The sequence below is a fragment of the Sminthopsis crassicaudata genome, chromosome 1 (genome assembly GCF_048593235.1).
Source record: "Sminthopsis crassicaudata isolate SCR6 chromosome 1, ASM4859323v1, whole genome shotgun sequence".
In the NCBI taxonomy this organism is placed as follows: Eukaryota; Metazoa; Chordata; class Mammalia; order Dasyuromorphia; family Dasyuridae; genus Sminthopsis; species Sminthopsis crassicaudata.
The window spans coordinates 79,826,998-79,838,920 of NC_133617.1; the positions used below are offsets into that span (position 1 = coordinate 79,826,998).

At 39.0% G+C, this 11,923-nt stretch overlaps 1 long non-coding RNA gene across 2 annotated transcripts; it reads right to left on the reverse strand.

The window, feature by feature from the left end:
• Positions 1 to 373: 373 nt before the first annotated feature.
• LOC141552459 (uncharacterized) lies at positions 374 to 9,303 on the reverse strand. 2 transcript variants are annotated; one of them, XR_012485228.1, is made up of 4 exons: positions 9,236 to 9,303; positions 3,021 to 3,220; positions 1,032 to 1,130; positions 374 to 721 (listed from the first exon to the last, which is right to left on the reverse strand). It is a non-coding gene; the product is annotated as an uncharacterized LOC141552459 (long non-coding RNA). The 2 variants fall into 2 exon arrangements; XR_012485229.1 differs by lacking the exon at positions 9,236 to 9,303 and adding an exon at positions 8,383 to 8,457.
• Positions 9,304 to 11,923: the final 2,620 nt, after the last annotated feature.

Here is an 11,923-nt window from a genome sequence, read left to right on the forward strand (position 1 = left end):
GAACCCATCAATTAAAACTCAACTGATGATAAAGAACACCAGAGGGTAACCTCCCTGGAAGCTCAGCAAGTTGAGCTTTTCTGATAAACTTTTTTTTTAACAATAGTTTTTTATTTTCAAAATGTATGCTAAGATAATTTTCAACATTCATCCTTGTAAAACCTTGTATTCCAAATTTTTCTCCCTCCCTTCCCTTTCTCCTAGACAGCAAGTAATCCACTATATGAAATTTTCTATACATATTTCCACATTTATCATACTGCACAAGAAAAATTTGATAAACTTTCTAGAACCCAAAAATATATTTAGAGAACAGAATAGAGACCACTTCAGAGTAAGTGAATTCATCTTACTTTAATGACTGAATGCTCTTTGAAATTTTCCTCTTAGAAAACTGTCTTTGGAAGGGTATATCAGGGGTATCACAGCACTGAACAGTGGCCGAGCCACATAAAGCTGAATAGGAGCACAAGGGTGAGAACTGTATCCCCTGGGCCCCTCATCTTGGCCTGGTTACACAAGTTACTGTTACAGCATAAGAGGGTATGCTCTATGGAGGTCGAATTTATGAAGGGTCCTTTATTGATCTTTTCAGCAATGGTTTTGTTTGGAGTGATAGGTGCAGTTGGTGCCTTGTCCTTTTCCATTTTAAAGTGCAGTGTCATAAAGTTTTCACAAGTCGTATAGCAGCTCTTCATAACTGAGAGAAAGGTTTTCAATTCTGGAACAGTCAGAGAAGAACCATGACCTACAGAAGAAGGATCTGGCCCTTGTGGGTAACCATCTCCCATAAACAAAAGGCCCCAGAGTTCTGACTCTCTGAGGTTCCTCTGTTTCTAACTCGTGTTTGGAGCCGATTACTCCCTTCCATTCCTACTTTGGAGCAGAATGCCTTACCCCCCAGCTAGGATCCTTCCTCATAAAACTCATAGGCCTTTGGTGCTCAGTGTCCAAGTGGGGTATGTGAGGATAGGGAATGGGAGAAGGAAGGGGAAGAGGAAGATTCTGCCAGAGGGACAGCAGATACTCACTCAATATCTCCAAGACGCAGACAGTTTCACTTTTTTTACAAGATTTCGGGAGGCTGCAATCCTCATAATAGTTGCAGTGATGACATGTGAGAGTCTGGGCTGTGAAGAGAATTGAGGCAGAAGCAGGACCATGGGTTCCACCAGCTTTTTAATTCTAAATCTTTCTCTCTTCCCAAACATTTTTCACGGCCCCTCCTTAGCCAGACCTATGTGGAACAGACCCACCCAGCTGCCCTCAGAGAATCTCACAGATTGGGGGGGGGGATGGAGGAACCGCAGAATCCCACCCTGTCTCCCAAGAATCATTCTTCCAAAGTGACAGAGTAGGCCTTAGGGGGCTCATGTCTGAGGAGCTAGGGAAGGAAGCAATCTGCCTCCTTCATGGAGAGTCCCGGGAGGAGCCACTGCAGGGTGGCAGTCGACATTGCAGAGCACAGGGAAGGGGAAGGCAACTGGAATTCTTTTGGATCCTAGAGCTGAAAAGGCTTCTCTTGACCCTAATCTACAACTTAGCTAGGGACTCTTCCCAGTTTTTCTCCATCTTCCACATCCTAGTCTTCTCCTGTTTCCTCGGTCCATACCTTCTCCAGTGTCTGTCCACTTTTCCCCTTCCTCATTTCTCTCCTCATTTCAATTTTCCCATCCTTCCTTGCTTTCTTCATTGATTTCTCCCTTCTTCCCCATCTTTCCTATCTGCCTTTCTCACCTCACAGGATTTCCCCTTTCCTTTTTGATTTTTGGTTGGAAAAAGAATAGGATAGCCACCTAAGTGCATAGAATGATTGCTTTTATTGTCTCATTATTTCCATTTTCCCATCCCTTGCTTTCTTCACTGATCTCTCCCTTCTTCCCCATATTTCCTATCTGCTTTTCTCACCTCACAGATGATTTCTCCTTTCCCTTTTGATTGGCTGCCTGAGTACATAGAATGATAGCTTTTACTGCCTCTGTTTACCAAGCAGAACAGAACAGAACAAAAGTGGTGAACAAAGGAGTTGAAACTCATGAAGACAAGATGGAAAGAGTAAAAAAATTCATTAGACAGTTTTTAATGAGTTTCAGTTCCAGGTTGAGCCTCCATCAGTGGAAATCACCCAAATTTCTCCCTCTCATAGAAGCCCCTTTTCATATTTAGAAAATGTTTTTGAGTTTTTAATGAGTTTCAGTTCCAGGATGGTTGAGCCTCCATCAGTGGAAATCACCCAAATTTTTCCCTCTCATAGAAGCCCCTTTTCATATTTAGAAAATGTTTTTGAAGATGCCATTTATGTCTATTTTCATCATTAAGCAAACCAAAAAAGAATAATATGAAAAAAATCATAAATCAATAAAGAATTTCTGCAATTCTCAGAGATGAAGTTACTTTAAAATTTTATATTGAAGTAGATCAGTAGACAGGATGGAAAAAATATCAAGTGAAAAATTTAGTTAGAAAATAAATATTTCAAAAGAATTAAAAGTGGCCTTTAACTCTATTATTATCCCTTCTCCCCCACCCTCTCCCCATTTCTTATCAGTTTTATCTCTGTCTCTCTTTCACACACACACACACACACACACACACACACACACACACACACACATACATACAAAGGAAAAAAAAATAAAAGATCCACTAGGGAAATTGTAAAATAAAATCTAAGAATTTAAAGTAAAAGTTGGAGTGAGTGGTGAAATTGACCTGAGTGGTAAAATAATAACTATTTCTAGAATATAAATTCTGAGTTTCCTCCTTCTTTACAATCTGGTTTTAAACAAGAGAAGCTTCTCTGATTGGTTCCATCTCTCTTAGCTCATCCCAGTCCTCTGTCTCTGTCCCTAAAGACCTTCCATTCACTTCTGTTTTCATCTCCCAGATTTGCTTCCATATGGATCCAGTTTCTTAAGCAAGATTGCCACATTCCCAGAAATTCACACAAGACCCTTCAGAGAATTCATTTCCCTGATCCTTTATGTTCTAGTGTCCCTTCCCTCCAATTACCTGCTTACCTGGCCATAAACATACCCCACAAAACACCAGAATCATCACAAGCATCATCTTCTTACAACTGTAGACCATTCTTGTGGGTGATACAGGACTGGGAATGGTGAAATTCTCTTGGGGGGAAGGGATGCTAAAGTTCCTACTTTTGACCAAGATGTAAGTATATATAATCTTCAATTTGTTCTGCTTCTAGGAGTTTAAGTCCCTGGAAAAGGAATAATAAGTTGTTGTCTTTGATTTCTCAGCCAGTGAGGTAAGAGTAGATGAGAGTTGGAAGGTTATTCCAGAAATATCTTGAAAACAGAAAATTATACAGTCCACAGGACTAGCATAGAAACAGAATAATCATTTTCTCCAAATATCTTCAATTCTTCCCCCAAACTTCACTCCCAAGATAAATCCAAAAGGAATTTTATGTCTGATGTAAAGGAATAGAAAGTAGAAAAAAAAAAAGAAAAAGATGAGGAGGAGGAAGAAAAGAGGAAGAAGAATGAAGAAGAAGAAGAAGAAGATGATGATGATGATGTTGATGAAAAAAGAATCCCTGACGAGATAAAAATTTTTATTGATTAATAATAGAAATTTTTAATACTTAGAACACTCACTTTCCCACTAGCCACTATATATGTCTCTGTCAGTAACCAAGCATATTGCTAGCCTGAAGCCCATTTTGGGATCCTCCACTGCTACAGAGACTGTTGAAATATCACTCCAGGTATCCTATTCTTTTTTTTTTTAACCTTTCTCAATTAGATTTTATTTCATATTTTATTTTCCTCAGTTACATGTCAAGCAATTTTTAGAAATTTGTTTTTAAAAAATTTGAGTTCCAGATCCTCTCCCTTCCTCCCCCCATATTGGGAAGGCACATGTGAAGTTATACAAAACATTTTCATAAAAGTCATGTTGCAAAATAAAGCATATATCTCCCCCCAAAAAAAAAACTTCAAGGAAAAAAAGTATGCTTCAGTCTATATTCAGACACTATCAGTTTTTTCTCTGAATATGGATAGCATTTTTCATCATAAATCCTTTAGAGTAGTCTTGGATCACTGTATTACTGAGAACAGCAAAGTCATTCTCAGTTGATCATCCCACAACATTGCTATTACTTTGTACACAGTACATTTCACTTTTCTTGAGCTCATGGAAGACTTTCTAGGTTTTTCTGAGAGCATCCTATTCATCATTTCCCACAGACTAATAATATTTCATCATAATAACACACCATAATTTATTCAACCGTTCTCCAATTGATGGGCATGACCTCAATTTCTAGCTCTTTGCCCTGAAAAAGGAGCTGCTATAAATATTTTTATACATATAGGTCGTTTTTCTTTTTTAAAAAATTTCTTTCAGGATACATCAGACATATAGTCAGTATTTAAGATAAAGGTCTCACTCCCGAAATATACCAAAAAGCTGCGTCAAATTTATAAGAATATAAATCATTCTCCAATTGATAACTGGTCAAAGGATATGAACAGACAATTTTCAGATGATGAAATCAAAGCCATAAACAGTCATAAGAAAAAATCCTCCAAATCACTATTGATTAGAATAAAGCAAATATAAAGCAACTCTGAGGTACCACTTCATACCTCTCAGATTGGCTAAGATGACAGGAAAATGTAATGATAAATATTGAAGGGGCTGTGGGAAAACTGAGACAATAATGCATTGTTGGAGTTGTGAAATGATCCAACCATTCTGGAGAGTAATCTGAAACTATGCCCAAAGAATTATGAAACTCTGTATATGCTTTGACCCAGCTGTGCCATTACTGGGTCTGTACGCCAAGGAAATCATAAAGGAAGGAAAAGGACCCACATGTACCAAAAAATGTGTGTAGCAGCTCTTTTTGTGGCAGCAAAGAATTAGAAAATGGGTAGATGTCCATCAAATGGAGAATGGCTGAACAAGTTGTGGCATATGAAGATAATGGATATTTTTGTTCTATTAAAAATGATAAACAAGCTGACTTTAGAAAGGCTTAGAAAGATTCACATAAACGGATACTGAGCAAAACAAGAGAACCAGAAATAACAGCAAGAATATGAGATTATCAACTATAAAAGGGTTGGTGGTTCTCAGTGATTCAGTGATCCAAGACAATTCCAATAGATTTTGGATAGAAAATGCCATCTGCATCCAGAAAAAGAACTATGGAGATTGAATGTAAATTTAAAAAAGATGACACAAGGACAATTAATACAGTAAACATATTACATATATGCATATTTGCTTTTATTTTTATGTGTATACATAGAAAGGAAGAGAAGGAAGAAGGGAAGAAAAGAGGGAGGAGGAGAGTCATGATTTTGTGCAAATAATATCAAGATTGTTAGAGCTTGGAATAAAATGAGGCTATGGACCACAAAAAAAAGGATATATCAAACACAGCATCATTTAAAAAGTTACAGATGCTAACTGTGCCCAATAAATAATAACAAAACTCATTTGAAGGAATAAAAGTTCTATAATCTTCAGGGTTGATAAATTTTTAAAAAATTGGAATCAAAAGGGCAATAGCACTTTCTAGTCCTCAAATTGTTTTATAAAACAATAGTCATCAAAACTTTTTGGCACTGGTTAAAAAATAGAAACTTATCAGTGGAACAAATTACATAAGAAAGAATCAGAAAAAATGAACTCAATAATGGAGCATTTCAGCATAGGAAAATACTGTACACCAGGGTAAAAAGTGGTTTCAAATCCATACTGAGACATCATGATCTTGTGCAAGATGTGGAAACAGGTGCCAACAGGTGGCTTTACTACCTATTTTTATGCTATAAATCCAAAGAAGACTGAGGAAGAGTTGGTAATACCAAGCATTCTTACAAAAAGACCAGAGTTATATAGAAACTTGAAGGTTTTCAAAAACAGACTTTAAGGGAAACTTAAAAGGTAAATATGAATTAACAGTCTTAAGGGATTAGACAAGAATAAAGTGCTTAAATTCAAATATTGAGTGATATTTTCCCCTTTGAATATGCATCCCATCTGAACCCTATTATCATCAGACTTTATAGACACCAATTAGACAAGGGTTGGAAGTGGCTCTCCTATTTTGAAGACCTTAAGCTGTAGAAGAGCTCAAAAGGGATTTTGAAAATAAAGTAAGTGAGGTAAAGAAAAAATTGGGAAGGGAAATTAAAAGCAAAAGAAAATACAAAAAGCAATGAGAAGAATGCCTTAAAAAGCAAAATCGGCCAAATGATAAAGAAGGAACAAAAGCTCACTGAGGAAAATAATTCATTAAAAATTAGAATTGAGCAAATGGCAGCTAATACTTTATTGGAAATCAAGAAACAATAAAATAAACAATAAGAATAAAAAAATAGAAAACATTGTGCAATATCTCATTGGAAAAACATCTAACCTGGAAAATAGATCTAGGAGAGAACATTTTAAAAAGTATTGGTCTACTTGAAAGCCATAATCAAAAAAAAAAAGAACCTAGACTATTATCTTTCAATAAATTATCAAGGAGTTTTTTTTCTTTCTCATTTTTCCCCTTTTGATCTGATTTTTTATGCAGCATGATAAATATGGAAATATATTCAGAAAAATTGCACATGTTTAACCTATATTGGATTACTGTCCAAGAGGCAAGGGAGAGAAAAATTTGGAACACAGGGTTTTATAAGAATGAATGTTGAAAACTATCTTTGCATGTATTTTGGAAAATAGAAAACTTATTTTTTTTAAAAAGAAACTATCTTAGAACCAGAAAGTAAAATAGAAATGGACAGAATCCATAGATCTTCTCCTGAAAGAGAACCCAGGAATATTAGAGCCAAAATCCCAGGTCAAGGAAAAAATATTGCAAGCATCCGAAAGAAATGATTGACAGTCAGGATAACATGTGATTTAGCAGTTTCTACATTAAAGGATCAGAGGGTTTGGAATATGACAGAGCAGGGGGAGGTAGGATCACAAGAATCACATGGCCAGCAAAAATGAGCATAATTCTTCAGAGAAAAAAAGGGGAAAGTCAATGAAATAGAAGACTTTCCGTCATTTGTGATGAAAAGACCAGAACTGAATAGAAAATTTGATGTTTAGATACAGGATTCAGAAGTGTAAGGAGGTATTCAGAAAAGGAAATCATAAGGGACTTGATAAGGCTTATCCTGTTTCCATTCCTGTAATGGGCGGATGATACTTGTCGCTCATAAGAACTTTCTCATTATTAAGGCAGTTAAAAAGGAGTATATATGCACAGAGGGCACGGGTGGGGGGGGGAGGTGGGTGCATTGAATATAAAGTAATAATGTTTAAAAAAGTAAAGTAAATGGGTGAGAGAGGAAAGGCGAGAAGTGGACCGGTGTAAATTAGCTGCCATAAAAGAGGCAAGAAAAAGCTTTTACAGTGGAGGGGAGGGGTGGACAGGAAGTCAATGAATCATATCTTATCTACACATTTATATATTGACATACATCTCTTTAATGAACTCTATATATGTATAAATACAGAAAGTGGCTCTATATCTACCAGTCTCTCTCTCTTTAGAGAGTTTGGCTAATGTGGAAATTTGGTTTTTTTGTAACATTTTTTTTTTCTTTCATTATCAATTGGTGGGGGAAGGGCAGGTCATAGAAAGAAGGCAGATATTTACTGATTAAAAAAAATTAGTTAAAAAAAATTAAAGGTTGACCTAATACCTAATAAAAGATGTGTACATAAAATTCCCTCTTGCTTAGAATGGTGCCTGACAGATAGGAAAGGCTTAATGCAATGCTTGTTGACAGACTGATTTCGGAGTTAGGAAGAAAATCACCTATACTAGGACCTTCATTTTATATTTTCTGAGAAGCAATTTGTCAATAAAGGAAGGCCCTTTAGTAAGAGGGTTAGGAAAATTCCGTCAAAGCCAAGGCCTTTGGAAGAAAGGATTCTCCTGAGCACACACGTGCTGGGCTGGAACGAATTATCCATGATTATAATTTCAAGTAGGATGAATCTGTGGGATCCCTCCAGAGGACTCATTTAATTCAAATAAAATTCAAAATAAAATAAAATTTAATTCAAATAAAATCGCGATAATGAATCTTCTGAAGTATTCCCGTTATTTGAACTTGCGTTATATATTATTATTATAATTATATTGGGTTGAAACCAATGACCGTATTTTAATCAACAAACCTTCATTAATCACCTGCTGTGTACAAGGATCTGGGGAGTAAAAAGGGGGGAGCACAGAGCAGTCCCTGCAGTGGCTCACAACTGCATTATTTTATGTGATTGTACCACTGAAGAGCACAGACTCAGATGACTACTTCGAGGGCTCGGGGCCTTCCTGTAACAGGAATGGTTCCTTCTAGGTGTTCTATCTCGCGGCTGGGAAGTCCTTTCACTCACTCTGCCTTCCAGGGCTGCAGCTGGGCCTGCGGTCTGGGGGACTCCATTCAATCTTTTCTGACTCCAGAGGCACTGAAGGAGATGAGCGCTAGTCCGGTGTCCCTCAGCCTTGCCCTTACGTGCTCGGAAATGCCTCCGGGCTGCCACATTTTAGTCCTTCCCTAAGTTCCTTCTCAGCCTTGACGTTCTGTCATAACATTCCACGTTCTGAGGTCCCTTTTCAGCTCTGACATTGTGTTCTAGGGGACATTTTAGGCAGGCCCCAGCCCCCACACCTTGTGTTCTAGGCTTCCCCTCCCCCAGCCCCGACACCTTGTGTTCTAGGCTTCCCCTCCCCCAGCCCCCACACCTTGTGTTCTAGGCTTCCTCTCCCCCAGCCTCCACACCTTGTATTCTAGGCTTCCCCTCCTCCAGCCCCGACACCTTGTGTTCTAGACTTCCCCTCCCCCAGCCCCGACACCTTGTGTTCTAGGCTTCCCCTCCTCCAGCCCCCACACCTTGTGTTCTAGGCTTCCCCTCCCCCAGCCCCCACACCTTGTGTTCTAGATTTCCCCTCCCCCAGCCCCCACACCTTGTGTTCTACACTTCTCCCCCCCAACCCCCACACCGTGTGTTCTAGACTTCTCCCCCCCCAGCCCCCACACCTTGTGTTCTAGGCTCCCCTCAGCTCTGACACATTACGCTCCCGTCTTCCATCTGCAACCTTCCATGACTCTACAAAGAAGAGGCACCGCTCCTCGGCTCCTAGTCCCTGGCTGTCCGGACCGGGAGGGGCTGCTTCCCGCAGAGCTCCCCCGCAGCTAGTGCTCTGCTCTCTTCTCTCCCCATTCTCCCAGCACCCAGGTAAACCTACCTGTGGGAGGAAGTCCAGGATTGAAGTGGAGATGTCACCTCCTGCCGCTAGGGGGTGCCAGAGAACAGCTTCCCCCGGGAAGGAAAAGCTTCCAGGGGGGAGGCGGGGCTGGAGCAGGAAGGAGGGGCAACTCCTCCTCCTCCTCCTCCTCCTCCTCCTCCTCCTCCTCCTCCTCCTCCTCCTCCTCCTCCTCCTCCTCCTCCTCCTCCTCCTCCTCCTCCTCTTCTCCTTCTCCTTCTCCTTCTCCTTCTCCTTCTTCTTCTTCCTCTTCTTCCTTTTCCTCCCTTCCTCTTCCTCCTCTTCTTCCTCTTTTCCTTCTTCATTCTTCTTCTCCCTTCTTCATTCTTCTTTTAAAGCTTTTTATTTACAAAACATGTGCAAAACCTTCTGTTCCAAATTTTCCCCTCCTTCCCCCCACCCCTCCCCCATTTGTCAGGTAGTCCAATACATGTTAAATATGTTAAAATATATGTTAAATCCAATATATGTATACATATTTATACAGTTATCTTACTGCACAAGGAAAAAAAAATTAGAAAGAAGGTAAAAATAACCTGAGAAGGAAAACAAAATGCAGGCTGACGATGACAGAAAGTCTCTTTCCTTTCCCCTTTCCCTCCTCCCCAGTATTTTGCTTATGAGCACCACTTGCCTCAAGCAGCCCTCCTTCTTTAGAGTTCCTCTCCCATCCTTATATCTTTCTCTTCCTATTTCTGTTTTCCCTTCTATTTAGCCTACCCCTCTCCTTTTCCCTTTCCCCTTCCACTTTTCTATAAAGAACCAAATATGTCTAAAATTCTCTCTTTGAGCCAAATCTGATGAGAGTAAGATTCACACAATGTTTATCCCCTTCCCTCCGCGCCCTCAATTATAATAGGTTTTCTCTGCCTCTTCCTGAGATGCAATTTCCCTCATTTTACCTGCATTTTTCCCTTTTTCTGGTACAATCCTCTTTCCATCACTAATTTCTTTTTTATATTATAACAGTAAAATCAAATTATCGTGCACTCTCTATGTATACCCATAATAGAAATACAGTTCTCAAGAGTTCTTTTCTTTTGACCTTTTTATGCTTCTCTTGAGTCCTATATTTGGAGATCAGATTTTTTGGTTGGCTCTGGTCTTTCCATCAGAAATGAATGAAATTCACCTGTTTCATTGGATGTCCATCTTCTTCTCTGGAAGATAATGCTCCGTTTTGCAGGGTAGTTTATTCTTGGCTGGCTCTCCCCTTTCTTGAAGTGCCTTTGAGGTCCTGAGATCTGGGTTTAAATGCAAATGCTGCCACTACTTCCCATCTGCGTGACTCTGGGAGCCTGTTCCCTCTCCAAGCCTTTGCTTCTTTATGCCCCAAATCAGGGAGTTCACTGACAGATCTCTACAATCCTTTCAGGTTCTGGATCCATCCTTCGGAGCCCTGAAGATGATGCAGGAAGAAAGGTGTGGCTTGTGCCGTGAGACCTCGGAGCTGGAAAGTTCCCTGGCCATGGAAGCTGTCCTATCCAACCTGAGCTAGCCCAGAGGGAAACTGCCTGCCTGCAAAGGTAGTGAGTTCCCTGTTCTTGGACCACAGGTAGTGAGTTACCTGTCCACAAGGTATGTTAATGAAGACCAGATGGCCCTTTTTTGGGGATGCTGTAGAAAAGTGAATAGACTTGGGTACAAGGTGGATTAGTTGCTTTCCAAAGTCCCAGATAACAAAAGAGAGAATTTTTAAAAATTGCTAGAATTTATATGGCGCTTGTTTTGTTTCACTTGTGTCCGACACTTTGTGATCCCATTTGAGCTTTTCTTGATAAAGATACAGGAGTGGTCTGCCATGTCCTTCTCCAGCTCATTTATTACTCAAGGAAACAAGCAAACCGGGTTCAGCGGCTTGCCCAGAATCACACAACTGCCAAGTATCTCAAGTCCAATTTGAATTCAGGCTCTTCCTGACTCCAGAACTGTGTCCCTCACATGCCTTATGTGACACTTAGAAAAGAGATAATCAAGATGACAGGAGTGAGCATTTACTCACAGGACAAGTAATAATTGTTCAGAGATTCAATGATATCTGACTCTCTATGATTCCACAGACCATAGCAAGTCAATACTATTCATGATATTTCCTTTTTTTTTTCTTCAATTAATTTACTTAATAGTTTCTCCAGTTACAATAAAAAATTATTATATTTATTATTTTATATTACTTTATTATTATTATTATTATATATTTGTTAATAATAAATTATTAAATTTAAATCTAAATATCTTTCCCTTATCTCCACTTCTATCCTTATTAAGAAACCATATATGAAATTATGCCAAAAATTCCCATAAAAGTCATGTTATGAAAAAAAAAACCTATAGATCTTCCACCTCCTCCCCCCAAAAAAAATTCTCAAGAAAAATAAAGTTAAAAAAAAAGAGTATGTTTCAATCTGTATTCAGCCACAATTTCTTCTCTGGGTATGAATGGGGTTTTTCATCATAAATCCTCCAGAGTAGTTGTGGATCACTGTACTGCTGAGAACATCAAAGGCCTTTACAACTGGTCATCCCAGAACTTTGCTATTACTTTGTACAAGGTATGTTTCACTTTGCTTGAGTTTGTGGAGGAATTGCCAGGTTTTTCTGAGAGCACCCATAAAACATTTCCCATAAATGATACTGGAGTATTCCATAAACCATTTCCCATAAAACAAT